General features: G+C 33.6%; 1 pseudogene; it reads right to left on the bottom strand.

Annotated features, from left to right (window-relative positions):
- Nucleotides 1-9,435: 9,435 nt before the first annotated feature.
- On the bottom strand, nt 9,436-13,606 carry LOC127115112 (uncharacterized; annotated as a pseudogene).
- Between the last annotated feature and the right edge of the window lie 256 nt (nt 13,607-13,862).

Raw genomic sequence — 13,862 nt, 5'->3', positions numbered from 1 at the left:
AGGGAGAGATAACGTGAGAGTTTTCTTTTGTGAGTGTGGTAACGTGTGTGTGGGGGAAATATGAGTTGTCCATAGAATAGAATCCAATGCACATATATTATTATTATTTTTAAAACAATTATCATTCAAGAAAATCATAAAGAAAAAAAAAATCCAATTAATATTTGATTCAAATAAATTCAAATTACCTTAATTAAATAACTAAACCAAAAAAATATATATATTGATCGATTAGAAATAGAAATCGAGTATAAATTTACTCGGAAAATTAAATCGGGCACACTAAAATGATCAGCACAAAATATACTTATTGAAAAAAAATACAGCATTTCTTCAAATTCTGGAATAAGTTTGCACCGGTTAAAAGGCTCAGGCGGGTCGAAATGCAACCGAAACAGCCGCTGAAAAAATACAACGAGCACACCAGGTTAAACTATGTGAATCGTAGATTAATAATACCGGTGTCTGTATTTTTAATTTTGAAACTTTTTTACCCGCTGATTTGTGCACGTTCTTGAGAAATGATTCAACCGATTTGTCTGTATTTTCAATAATTTATCCCGACTGATATTTTAGGTATTATTCATGATGAAAATGCAAGGTATGTTGTACAACTAATGCAATTTGAAAATAAAACCAAATTTATGAGAATTTTTAGAATGCCGGGACAAAATTGGGGTATGACATAGGGAAAAAGAATATACAACGACAATATAAAATAATTTTACACTATCAACCAATCAATGACGTGCATCCAACCACATAACGCTTTAGTTTTTTAAATTACGTTAATGACATGACAAATAAATGAATTTTTATTAGATGATTGTATAAAACTATTTTACGTTGTCAGTGCACTACCTTGAATCTTAAAATCTATAATGTTTTGGTCATTTTCCAATTCCAAGAAGGTCATTCTAGCCGAAAGACGACCACACACCATAATCATAAAATACAGTTTTTCTTACGGCCACATACAACACCAATATTATTGAGTCAAATAAAAAAAATTAAATAATCAATTTCTAAACAAAATTTCATATTACTAAACAATGAAAATTCAAAAACACAAATCAAATTTTGTTATACTTTTTCAGAATGTAAATGCGAGACTAAAATCTACATGATACCAAATAGTATTGGAAATTCACTAATTCCCCATCAAGAAATTCACCAAAATCTATGGAGATTCTGACCCGAATCTTGATGAACAAGAACCAATCTTTCTGATTGATTACTCCTCTTGTTCTTCACTCTTTACTCGAGTGAATCAACCAACATTTGTTGCAAGTTTTTGGTGCACAATGGTAATGAAAAAGAAACAAAATTGAATTGGGGAAGAAATAAATATTAGGGTTTCAAATAAGGAATAAAAGAAGAATTTCTACAGAGTAACTCTCTGCTCTCAAACTGAGAATGTATTCCTTTGAAACTGCAAGTATGTGTTATCTTACAATCAATAAGGGTTACTCCCTATTTATAAAGTTGGATTTGTTTGCTCATCAATGAAATCCCTAAATACCTAATTTTGCTAACACTACAAAATTGGGCCTAAGTAACAAATTCATATTAAGACTAACTCCTCAACATTTTGACACTTCGACACCTAGGTGTTTCGACAACAAGATGCTTCGACATCCTGAATTACATTCTCAATACACCATCTACTTCATTGTGTCTAAACTATCTATATTTATTATAGATCTTAACTTTTTGAATACTTCGACCTGCACTCATTTCATCATGATGTCGGTAATCTCATTCTCAGTTCTGCAGTGTTCCAAGTTCAGTTCGCTTCTGCTACTTGCTCTCGAAGATAATGTAACCTTATTTCGATGTGCTTGCTTCGTCCATGCTGTTGGTGTAAGCCCTAGAGGTCAATACTTTTGGTACTTGTATCGAATTATTATTAATAATAAAAGGCTTTTTCTTTATTACGTTTGTTTAATAAAGTCCCTAGAATAGCTAGTCTGTTTAATGTATCAAGTATGACTTAATCATGAGATCACATTAAACATAAGGACACTATTCTTAAAGTATCTGTAGTCGAGCTTTATTGTGAAGTGGGATGACATTAAAGCATTAAGACTATTATGTAATAAACTGATGATCACATCTCATGGATCATGGATAAGGAGTTATCAAGTCTTAAACATAGGTATGAATATTAAGAGTAATATTTATACCGAATTGACCCACTATGAGAATACTATATAGAAACTTATGCAAAACGTCATAAGTTATTCTCATGGTGATAATAGTGTATACCACTCTTCGACCTGAAACCACTATGGACCCTAGATGTAGAGTCGAGTGCTTTATTGCTGATCTAACATTGTCCGTAACTGGATAACCATAAAGACAATTGATGGGTACTCCACGAAGCATGCTAAGGGACATGAGGGACCTAGATGGAATTTGCCCATCCTGCATAACAGGATAAATGTCTATGGGCCCAATATTGAACTGGACAAGGATGACACGGTCTATGCCTTGTGTTCAATATAGACATAAGGGCAAAAGGGTAATTATTACACATAAGTATTATCGTAGAAGGATTGTCAGACCACATGACATTTTCGTGTCTTGGGTAGCAGTGATGTGGTTGCTAGATACCGCTCACTATTTATTATGTTAAACACATGATTTAATATAATTGCCAATGCCGCGAAAACCTACAGGGTCACACACAAAGGACAGATTGATGAGAGATAGAATAACTAAGGAACACCGTAAGGTACGGTGCCCTTAAGTGAATTGTAGAACATCGTAAAGGTACGGTGTACTTAAGTAGAATACGAAATATGGTAAGGTACCATGAGCTTAAGTGATTTTGGGCATATTATAAGATATGGGCCAAAATACACTTAAGTGGGCTTTTTAGCTTGAAGCCCACACAAGTGGTTCTATAAATAGAACCCTTGTGCAGAAGCATTCATTGCGGTTGCATTATTTTCGTTTTCTCTCTCTCACTCAAAGCCTTCATTCGTACCAGCTAGCACTGAGATTGAAGGAATCCGTTCGTGTGGACTGAGTAAAGACGTTGTCATTTAACGTTCATGATCTCTCCGTGGATCTGCATCAAAGGTTTTGATCGTCACAAGAGATCTGCACCAAAGGTTTCAATCGTCACAAGAGGTAAATATTCTATCACTGATCATGACCATTCGTAAGGATCTCTAAAGGAGAAAATTTTAATTTCCGCTGCGTTTTGGATCGCAATTCTCCTTCAGTGGTATCAGAGCCACTTACGAAACCATGACTCTGATAGTTGTTTATTTTCTGTATTAATATGATTAAAAGACAGAATGAATCAATTAATTAAACGAGTAATTAAATTTGGCATCATGAGTGTACGAGTTGGATGATTGATGTTGACTATGCTTCGGAACCGACATTAGTATGTGTAATACCCCAAAATTTACCCTTCATTTTTCCTGGAAAAAAAAAAATCGAAAAAAAAAACGAAAAAAAAAATGAAAAAAAAAAGAAGTTAAAAATAAATAAATAAAATATAACAAATTTTTTTGGACTTGGGTCTCCTTCATTTGAGCCCACTACCCACGAAAATCAGTCTATAAATACTGAAGTTTCAGTAGAGGAAAACACACTTGGAGTTACACTGGGAGATTCACTGGAGAAAGATTTTGAGAGAAGGAAACCTAGGAACTACTCTGCAGCGACCTTCAGGCAGCCCTGAGAAGTTCACTTCGCCTCACACAAACCCTAGTATTACTTTGTAGATCCGGCCGTACCATTCAATCTTAATCAATCTCTCCAATCAGGTTTGCCATATATCCATCATCTTTATGCCTTTAATTTGAATGCTCTAAATGTATGAGGTATTATGGGTGAATTTGATACCCTTTGATGCATGTGTTTGACAAGAGGTTTAGGCCTCCTACCCTTGATTGCTTTTTGTGAGCTTTTTGTGAATTTTGATGGAATTATTCATGTGGTTACATTTTGATTTAGGGGCAACTCTTGGTTACCCTATCTTGTTTCACTAACCCTTTTGTTGAGTTTTTGTGAAGGCACATGACTTTTGCAGGGATAACTTGCGTGGTTTCCCACTTATTTGTGGGATAACCCCTGGAGGTTCATTCCGATTACCTGTACTGACCCACTTTCTCCACTTTCTTTGATGATGTTAGCTTGGAAGGATCTCAGGGTTTCCCATTCCTCTAATTGTTGTTACTTCGGATCTTTATCCGCGTGGTACTTTTACATTTTTCCCGCATTTTACTGCTTTCCTAGCTGGAAGACCTCGATAGGAGGCAATGTTTTTGTGTTTACTTTATGCAAGTTCCTTTGTCCAGGGTTAAGAGCTATGAGGTCTTATCCTCATTACCCTTTTGCATGCGCGTTCCTACAATGCAAACAAACCCTTCATTGATTTTTCTTCTCCATAACACACGTTTACTCCTTCTACTACAGGTGAGTAACCTTCTTGTCAAGATAAGGAGATAGTTCCCTCTTCCACTTCTCATGTCATGATGGTGGAGATGGTTCCCGATCACGACTCATGGAGTCCCCGTCTCCTAGTTGTTGTTTTTTCAGCAATCATTATTTTCTCAAATTTTTGTGTCCCCCACAAGACAATCTATGAGGATATTTGTTTTTAGACTTGTTCAGCTTTCCTACTTCACTTTTAACCTGTTTTAAACATAGGAAAAATATTAACATCCATGGTTGTATCCATAAAATTATCAGAAAATACAACAAGTACGAACCATGAACTCCTCAGAACTATGAGACTTCACAAACTTTTCCAAACCTTCTTGTTAAGATAAGGATATTTCATCGATGGACGCTCAATATTAGACTTAGGCTTGTAATGTATTCACTCATGAGCAATGACTTAAAACTTCTCCAAGTCGTACCAGCACAAGTGATCCATTTTTTCAACTTCGAATCATCACTAAACTCAAATGTCAACTACACATTTACGTTAATTAGTATGTATTAATGTTTATATAAAGTAATATCGAATGATGAAAATTAAAATTAATATACCTGAACGTCTGTCATATGTTATTTTTCACCTCATTTGTTACATCTTTCCAATCATCTAATAATATGATGGAAAGGAACGAATAGGGCGTACGAACAAGAAATGATTACGATAAGTGGTAGCCTTGGGGAGTCCTAAATTGCCAAAGGTCCATTCTAATATGTCCAAGGAACACAACATAACTATTAAAAGTGAAGAATGAGGACCATCAGAATATTATAAACAACATTAAACTCGACCCAAAGTCTGACACCTGACTTGCATACTTTTGTTAATTTAGCCATCATCGTGGCACCTCTTTGATATTTTTTGTTCAGTGGATGTTTATGCGCTTGACTATACTGGTACGATTTCGCTACAGGATGGTGTAGTAAAATTTTGTGTCTTCTCTCTCGCTAATCGCGGCAGTATATTACCAGACGAGACATTTAAATGATGTTGTCCTATTACAGATTGAGAATCATTTGTATTGGTTGCATTTGTATACGTAGCTCTATCGCTACTAGATGAATAAAAGGTCATTTATCTAGACATAAAACAATCATCAACAATAGCACAAATAATAGCATGATCAACAATAGCTCATCAAATAATAACATCATTAACACAATGACATCAATAATAACAGTCACATTAACATACAAACATCATCAATAATAGCATCATTAACATAATGACATCATCAACAACAATGGCACAATAGGGAGGAGTCGTGTCGAATGGAACAACTGCAGTCAGAGACAACGTGAGAAATTGGGGAGGTTTGACAAGGTAAGCAACAACATTGGCATCAACAACACAAATACATAAAAATCAATGGAAAATGACAGTAGTGTAAATGCATGGGGAAAAAGTTTACGTATTGGAAACGAGATAAATAAGTAAAAAAAATGTTGTCAGAATCTTTAAGTTCCTCCTCGACAACTAAAGTGAAGGTGTCTGCTCCTTCCTCGACAGTACGTAAATACAAACGTTAGTTGAAAGTGTTATTGTTTCTGTTGAAGATGGTGTTGTACATTTTGTTATGGTTGAAATTGGTTTTGTTTCGTTACGGTTGAAATGGTGTTGTTTGGTTATGGTTGAAAATCACGTTGTTTCCTCAGGGTTGTTTATTTAATCGAAATGAAAATATGGAACTAAAAAGACAAGTTAGCTAGCTCTATTTAAAGTGAGTAAATAATATCATCACGGTTGTTTATCAAAACATTTGTGATAATGATGAAATTTTATAAATTAAAACGTCAGGTTTAAGCAACTAAATTTTTTAAAAATTAATGAAATATATTATAACAATGTTTTTAGCCAACTGTGATGGTATAAGATTTACATTAATAATATTATATATAAAAAGTGTCATGTTTTATATAATTAAAATTTTAAAAAATAATGAAAAATATAATATAACGGTGTTTTTAGCCAACCGCGGTGACATACGGTTTACATAATGATATTTTATAAAAAAAAGGCCAGATTTTAAGTAGTTAAATTTATATATATATATATATATATATATATATATCTATAGATATATCTATATATATATATATATATATATATATATATATATATATATATATATATATATATATATATATATATCACAACGTTTAGTTTAAAGAATCGTAGTGATATAATTTCTTCTTTTTAAAACAAGAATGAAAGACATTGATTAAATACTAAAGAAATCATGAATTAGCAGGTGTTGAGAATCGAACTCATGAAACATCATCTGATATCACTACAATTATATGTAAAGACATGTGGGAATTAATTAACAACGTCTAAAAAAATATATAGGCGTATGAATTTTGAGAATCGAAGTAATTTTGAGATCAATAAATCAACCAAAACAACATAATAGTTTTAAAAGGATTTCCCCCAACAAATTAAGGATTGCTAAGCCAAGAATTTAGGTGGATTTAGCAAGCAAAGGTGAATCCTTACTAAGCCATGAAACACAAGCTCACTTGGAAAGAAAATGTGGTTCGAAGACTTTAGGATTAAATTACTTCAAGGTAAAACAAGGGGTTTGGTGGCTAAGCGAGTTTGATCGATTGCTTATAAAGTATAGGCGACAAGGTTAGGCCTTGGGTAGATGGAATGACTTTACCTAAAGAAAGTAGGCACACTAACTGAGCCTAGGCAGTGCTTTAGCGAGCATACCTTTACCAAACATATAAATATGGGCGTCAGAATTTCAAATGAGATATTCAATCATATTCAACTCAGTTCAATTCTAGAGGATTGGATCATATTCGGTGGAATTCAAGGTGGTTCCTTAGCGAAGATAGGTTCTAACCACAAATCACAATATGAGAGAATATGGGAGGAAGATTGAGTACGGAAGCATTGTTTGAGGAATTATCCACATATTCTTTTCAACTTCTTTCTTCTAAGGTTTGATTGTAAAGCTAGGATGTGTAAGTGTTGCTAATTTTCTCTTTTATTAGGGTTAAGGTTAGATGTAGTTGTATTGTTACTTATGTTTTGATCCCGACATGGTGTTTTATGTAGTTCTTCTTAAGTTGTAATATTTATGTATTCTCCGTTCCTAATGTTTATTTTGGATTATATACCTAAAGCATGTTTTTACGGTATGGCTTGATATTCGAAAGGTATTGGTCACCACTAGATCCAAATTTATCATTCTTTAGATGATAAAGTTTAACATCGATTTAAATTTGATATCCATATGAATACCAATATCCATATGATAAAGTTTTACCATATGAATACCAATATTAGTGATATCCATATGCTAATATTTGAATTCACTAATGAAACTTAATACTGATATATTGGTTAATAGGCTGAGAGATCGTCTATAAGGTAATACAAATGATCTCACTTTGTTGACTTATACATGAGGAGCGATGAGAGAAACATATGTTAATATTAATAAGTGATTAGAATTACATATTAATGGTTAAGGATGCTACATAAGAATAGGTTAATGAAGTAGAACCCCAACAAAATTTTCTCATTATTAAAACGTCAACATTTATTTTATATTATTTTTCTTTTCAAATATTCATCAAACAATAGAGAAAGAGTGAACAATGGAAAAACTTCATCAAACACCAGCATTTTGACCTCCTTAGTTTTAGCTTTTTTAGATGATTAACTTATTTTTGAAAATAATGGAAAAACTTGAGGAAGGGAGAGTGAACAATTTTCTGAGTAGAATAGAGAAAAAGTATTCTTCCTTATAATGATGGACCGGTTATAAAAAGTAATCAACCTTATTTCACATGAAACATTGGTAGAGAGAGAGAGGTTCTTTCTATTCTTGAACGCCTCTCACGTATTAATTGTTATAAATGATCACATATGTAAATACCAAAAACACTCCTTAGTTTTTCAAATTGAACTGCATCCAAAGCCTTAGTGAATATGTTAGCTAATTATTTTTGAGTTGCTATATGATCATGTTTTACCATTGTTATATGCTAAAGAATGCCCATTCCCTTTTGAAGAACTGCATAACCATTTCATTTCTAATGAACAATTCTTGCATACAAGAAGATATGTCTACAAATGTTGTTGTTCCAAAAACAAACTTTCATTAGCGAAAGAACGCTCAAAGTTTTATGGGCACAAAACTTTGTGGATCTATGTGCTTGCATATATGAAGTCGGTGATCTTGCTAAGAACCTTCCTAATGTTTAGATGATGACAAGTGACAACACCGATGATTGTTGAAGTCAGTGGTAATAACTTTCCAACTCTCTGATGATGGTGAGTAACTTGAATACATTACAAGCCTCATCAAGTATAAAACTCAAGGTTTCATTGAAGTGCTTATATGATACATGTATATGACAAAGGAACCTAAAAACCTCTAAGTCGTGAAAGAGAGGAAGTGTGAAAGTTTATCTGGTTGTATCTGTCTAAGTGACCGAAGTCTTATGAAGTAGGAGAATAACTCATAAGATACAAAGGCAAATCACAAACATACTTAAAACATTATTTTTTAAGCCTTGTCTTGTTGATTTGGAGACTTTTAACTTTATTAGAAGAATTTTTTTGAAATACCTAATCGATTAGATAAATAAAAAATTATTATATAATCGATTATGATAGTGTCTTAATGATTAATAATAACTCTTTATCCTAACGTTCAAATGTCTTGTATGCGTAAAAAATTAGAAAATGACACTTAAAAAGGAACGGAGAAAATAAACTATTAAATTTATAAATTAAACCTATTGTTGAGTGCTGAAGAACTAATGCACATTCAAAACAATATTTATTATTTTTCACCGATTTTTATTATCATATTTCAAACAATCAAACAAAACTCTTAAAATTGATTTTTCACTTTAAAAAAAAATAAAAAATTCATGAAAAAAGAAAAACAAAATTGTAACAAACGAGCTCTATATCTTAGTAAATTTGAGTTCTGCATGACAAACTTCCAATAGTCAACAGTAAAAATATCAAATTGATCTTGAACATTGTGTGAACTCAATAGACAAAAACAAAGGCAAAACATGGGAATGACTTATGGATAAAAATCTGTCAAGTTTTATATCGGGTTGATAGGATCAAACACTCAAACTATAGAAACAAAAAAGGATGCTTGCAATAGAAGCTACACAAACTATGACAATGCTTAATCTTTCGTGATGAAGTACAGAAAACATAATTAACTGGATGCAACTGTTTGCCCCCTTTATTAGGACATCCGACATATTGATTTTAGTTAGAAGACATCGGGTGGGAAATTCCCTTGAAATCCGTTGCTCTGTTGAGCCTGCCTCAAATGCATTCCCAATGCATAGTTATTCATCTGTTGACAATCACATAGAATTCATCAGCATGTATGAGAAAAAAATATTTAATGTACAAGAGCTAACTTTGAAAGTTGTTTAGTTCAGATTTTTTTATCCACCACTTCAATAATTTGTAATAGAACAAGGAACCAAAATTTATTTTATAGGTAAAATTAATTTCTTATCATATGCAATAATTGAGCATTGGCGCCTCCTTGTTTTCAGCCAAAGCAGAATTGCGTATCCAACAGAAGGAAGGAGATTAAGAGAAGCCCGACTAATGTGAACCTCCCAACAATCACTTTAAAACCTACATATAGTATTTGGCAGATTTACTAAAATAACTCCCAAGTCCCAACCCCACTGGGATTACTACATGACAGTGATGTATTTCTAGTTACTAGTATCCGAACAAAATGTGCTTCAGATTCAGGAATCAATCATGAAACTCAAATTATAATCAGGAAGTAGTTTCTAATACCTATGCAGTCACACCACTTTTCCCCCTTCTAACTGAATCCTATCTTTAAAATGATTCACACCAAATTACGAGGAAATATTAACTCCTTTAACTAAAGCAAGCTGTTTGAAAATGCAAAAAAAAGAGATAAAATTGAATCAGACCTCAAGAGTTCTGATCTGTTCCTGGTATTGAGACGCCAACTGCTTCAACTGCTGCAATTCTTGATTCTTATTATCATAATCAGAAAGGCGTTCGTGCTGAATCCTGAATGCATTTTTAAAAGAATTTTTCTCCTTAATCAGCACTTCAATTTGCTGCTTCAGCATCAAATTTTCCTGAAACAAAACCATCTTGTACCAACTAAGACAAAACTCAATTGAGGATAACAGGGGGAAAATACAAGAGTTATTCCTAACCCATTAATAGGTTCTGAGATATAAGGGTATCAGAGCATGCATGCACATAGGGGTCAACTATGCATCACAAAAATCACAGCCCGGACTACCACAAATCTGAGTACTCTGATCATTAAAAAAAAAAACATTCTTGAAAAGCTATCAACAAATATGCTGTAAAAGATTTAGCAGCAAGAGGATGCCTGACAAAATATTAAAAGATCTAATAGGATAGATTGTCTAAGCAAGTTTGTTCCGCCGTCTTCCATCCAGTGTTACCTTGACACATAAGCAAGTAAAACTAAAGAATTTACATAGACTTCTTATTACACACCACTGTACACTGTTCCAAAAAGAAACAAATTTCAAAATACACACTGCTGCCCAACAGATAGTTCAATAATCCTTGCTCTTCAAAAAGGAAACTCATTTGTGATCTACAAGACGATACAATTTTAAGATGAGTCATAAATGACTATAGCATAAATAATTAAATACCTTCTGAAGAGAATCTGTTGCCTCAGCCTTTGCTCGTTCACTGATTGATTCTCTAGAACCTCCAGCATTCTAGCAGCACGAACTCTAGCATCATCAACACTGGTAGCAACCATCATTTCTCGAACAAAAAAGTCAATCCATTCTGCTCCATCTGCAGGAAGGTTGTTCAAAGTGGACTGATTCTCAGAAGCGGAATCATTCACATCATCTTCCAATTTACCTGCAAAGTTTTTTAAAGACATGTCACTATCAATATCTTGGTTTATGATTTCACTGCCAATAATCAACACTTAAAAATCCATTCAAACTATGCTGTTAAAATCTCAGATGGTGGCGCAGAGATATGCAAACTGAACATAATCCCAACAGGATGCATAAATATTAAAAAATAGCAATATACACATAATTAAAAAAGATGATCATACTTGATAATTAATATTAAAAAAGTAACAGGTGTTTTTATTGTTTATGTCCTTCAAAAAATTCTATTCCCAAGCCATGTAAAGGATGTCACCACTAGGCTTAAAGTAACATTTACTATCAGAGGTTGGTAATGCCATTGTTCTCGCAGAAAACCAAAAAACAAAGAAGCAAACCAAAAATACAAGAAGGAACAGTGGAGAAACAGAGGCCTTCTCAGTTCATATGCAGAAGAACGAGAACGGGAGAAAAAATTGTAAAAGAAGAAGACACGCACAAAGCTGGGGGTAGTGAGAAGAGTCTCACGAAACAACCACATAATGAGAAGAAGTCGTGAAGAATAACAAAATCTAGGTCACTTAAAATATAACTAAATGACATACCCTTAAAAAATAGAATGGTTAAAAATAATGAGTATTGGAGGGATTTCACCCGTTAAACTCTAATAGCACATGAGTGATTGGGACTTGATAACGACATGATTCATGGGCGTTGCATCAGTTAAAAGTGGCTTGCCAGCCAAAATCATCGCGTTGGACCTTACCCGCTCCATGATTGCACATTATAGTGCTGCAAGTGACATCATGGCATTCATAGTAACATACTACGGATGTGCTCGTGGGCCGAAAAAAGTTAACAGAAAATTTGAACAGAAAAAATGTGAGCAAAGAAGAGTGAATATGCAATGTGCATGTGAGTGGGTGAAAGAAGAGAGTAGATGGGATTGATTACAAAAGAGAGTAAAGATGAATGTATTGTTTTTTTTTTTATAAAGAAAGTAGATAGGATTTGTTAGAGGGACTGAGGGAGTGACACTCAGCGTGACTGAAACAGCAGAGAGGCTGAGAGAGGTCACCAATGAATGGAATTAAAGGAAAAAAATGTCATCACTCATCAGAATTGTAAACATGCAAGAGGATGAAGAATGAAAACTTTGGAAAAGACGTTTTTAGATCCTGTTTACTTTTGAAAACATTTTCTAAGATGTGTTTCAAAGTAAACAGGGCCTTATCGTTTCAACATTACCAAAAATTGCAACTTCTTTGTTCACCAAAATATGAAAGAAAATGAAAAACACCAAAGGCAACCAAGTTAACCAAACATTTACTTGCAAACACCAACCATATACCTTGATCCCCACTGACATCATCTCTGATTCTTCAGCAGTTCCATAATTCCCCCCCCAGCTCCCAAGTAAAGCTCATTCAGGCTCTTGATGGCAGCATCTAGATCATTGTCACTTTCTTGAAGAGCTCTCTCAAGAACCTGAAAGCTCAAAATATCAATACAGAAGCAAAACATTCTTACATTAAATATCACATAAAATTATACAATGGAGTGGCATTTTCCCTCCCTCCATTAAAATGTATCTTGCCCTCTCGTGAACCAAACAAAAAGAAAGGATTATTTTCACTTCTATCAACCAAACACAATATATCTCATCCAATTGAATCCTACTTTTATCAAAATATATATAATTCAAATTCAACATACAGAAATAAAACGGCAACTGAAAAAATAATCAGTTGTTAATCCAATTAACATATCATCCTTCACAAATCATCTTCAACCTATATACTACTGTTAATATTAAATAATCAGTTCCTAAATTCAAATTAACAGCATCATGATCATTCATTAGCAGAACTAAACAAATCCAGGCATTAACCTAAACATAAAATAAGATAATATAAAACTAAATTCATTTTAGATTTTCCAATAAATATATAAAGCAAAAAATCAAAGAAAAAATGAAAGAAAAAAGTACCTGTTGTTCCATGTAAGGAAGAGATTACGAAGTGGTCGAAGAGTGAAGGAGTAGGAAAACGAATCGGAGAAGTAGCAGAGAAACAACGAAGCCTCTTGGATAACGGTGGAGAAGGAGGAAGTTCTTCAAAGAAAGATCTCTTGCTTCCGCACACAGCAGCAGACATCGTTCGTTGCTGATTACGAATTTGGATCCAAATTCCTCCCCTTCGTTTCTCCTTCCTCGATCTACAATCTACTCAATTCAATTCAACTCATCCAAAAAAACAAACACACGAAAACGAATTCGATTGAATTGAATCTGAAGAAGAAACTAGGGTTAGGGTTGAGAGAGAAGAAAGAAGGTTTATCGCGAGGGTTAGGTTTTTTGTGATGGTGGAGTTGACAAAAGAAGTGTTGAAAAATTGAGGAGAATGAGTATATATAGTGTGATTGAAAAATGCGATAAAGGAGAATGAATGAAGAAGAAAGTGTGAATACGGTGCCACTTGCTTGCGAGCGCGTGGTTGGACAAATATGCAATGGTGAAA

This window comes from Lathyrus oleraceus, unplaced genomic scaffold (genome assembly GCF_024323335.1).
Source record: "Lathyrus oleraceus cultivar Zhongwan6 unplaced genomic scaffold, CAAS_Psat_ZW6_1.0 chrUn1102, whole genome shotgun sequence".
NCBI lineage: Eukaryota > Viridiplantae > Streptophyta > Magnoliopsida > Fabales > Fabaceae > Lathyrus > Lathyrus oleraceus.
This window is presented reverse-complemented; position numbering and strand designations above follow the sequence as displayed.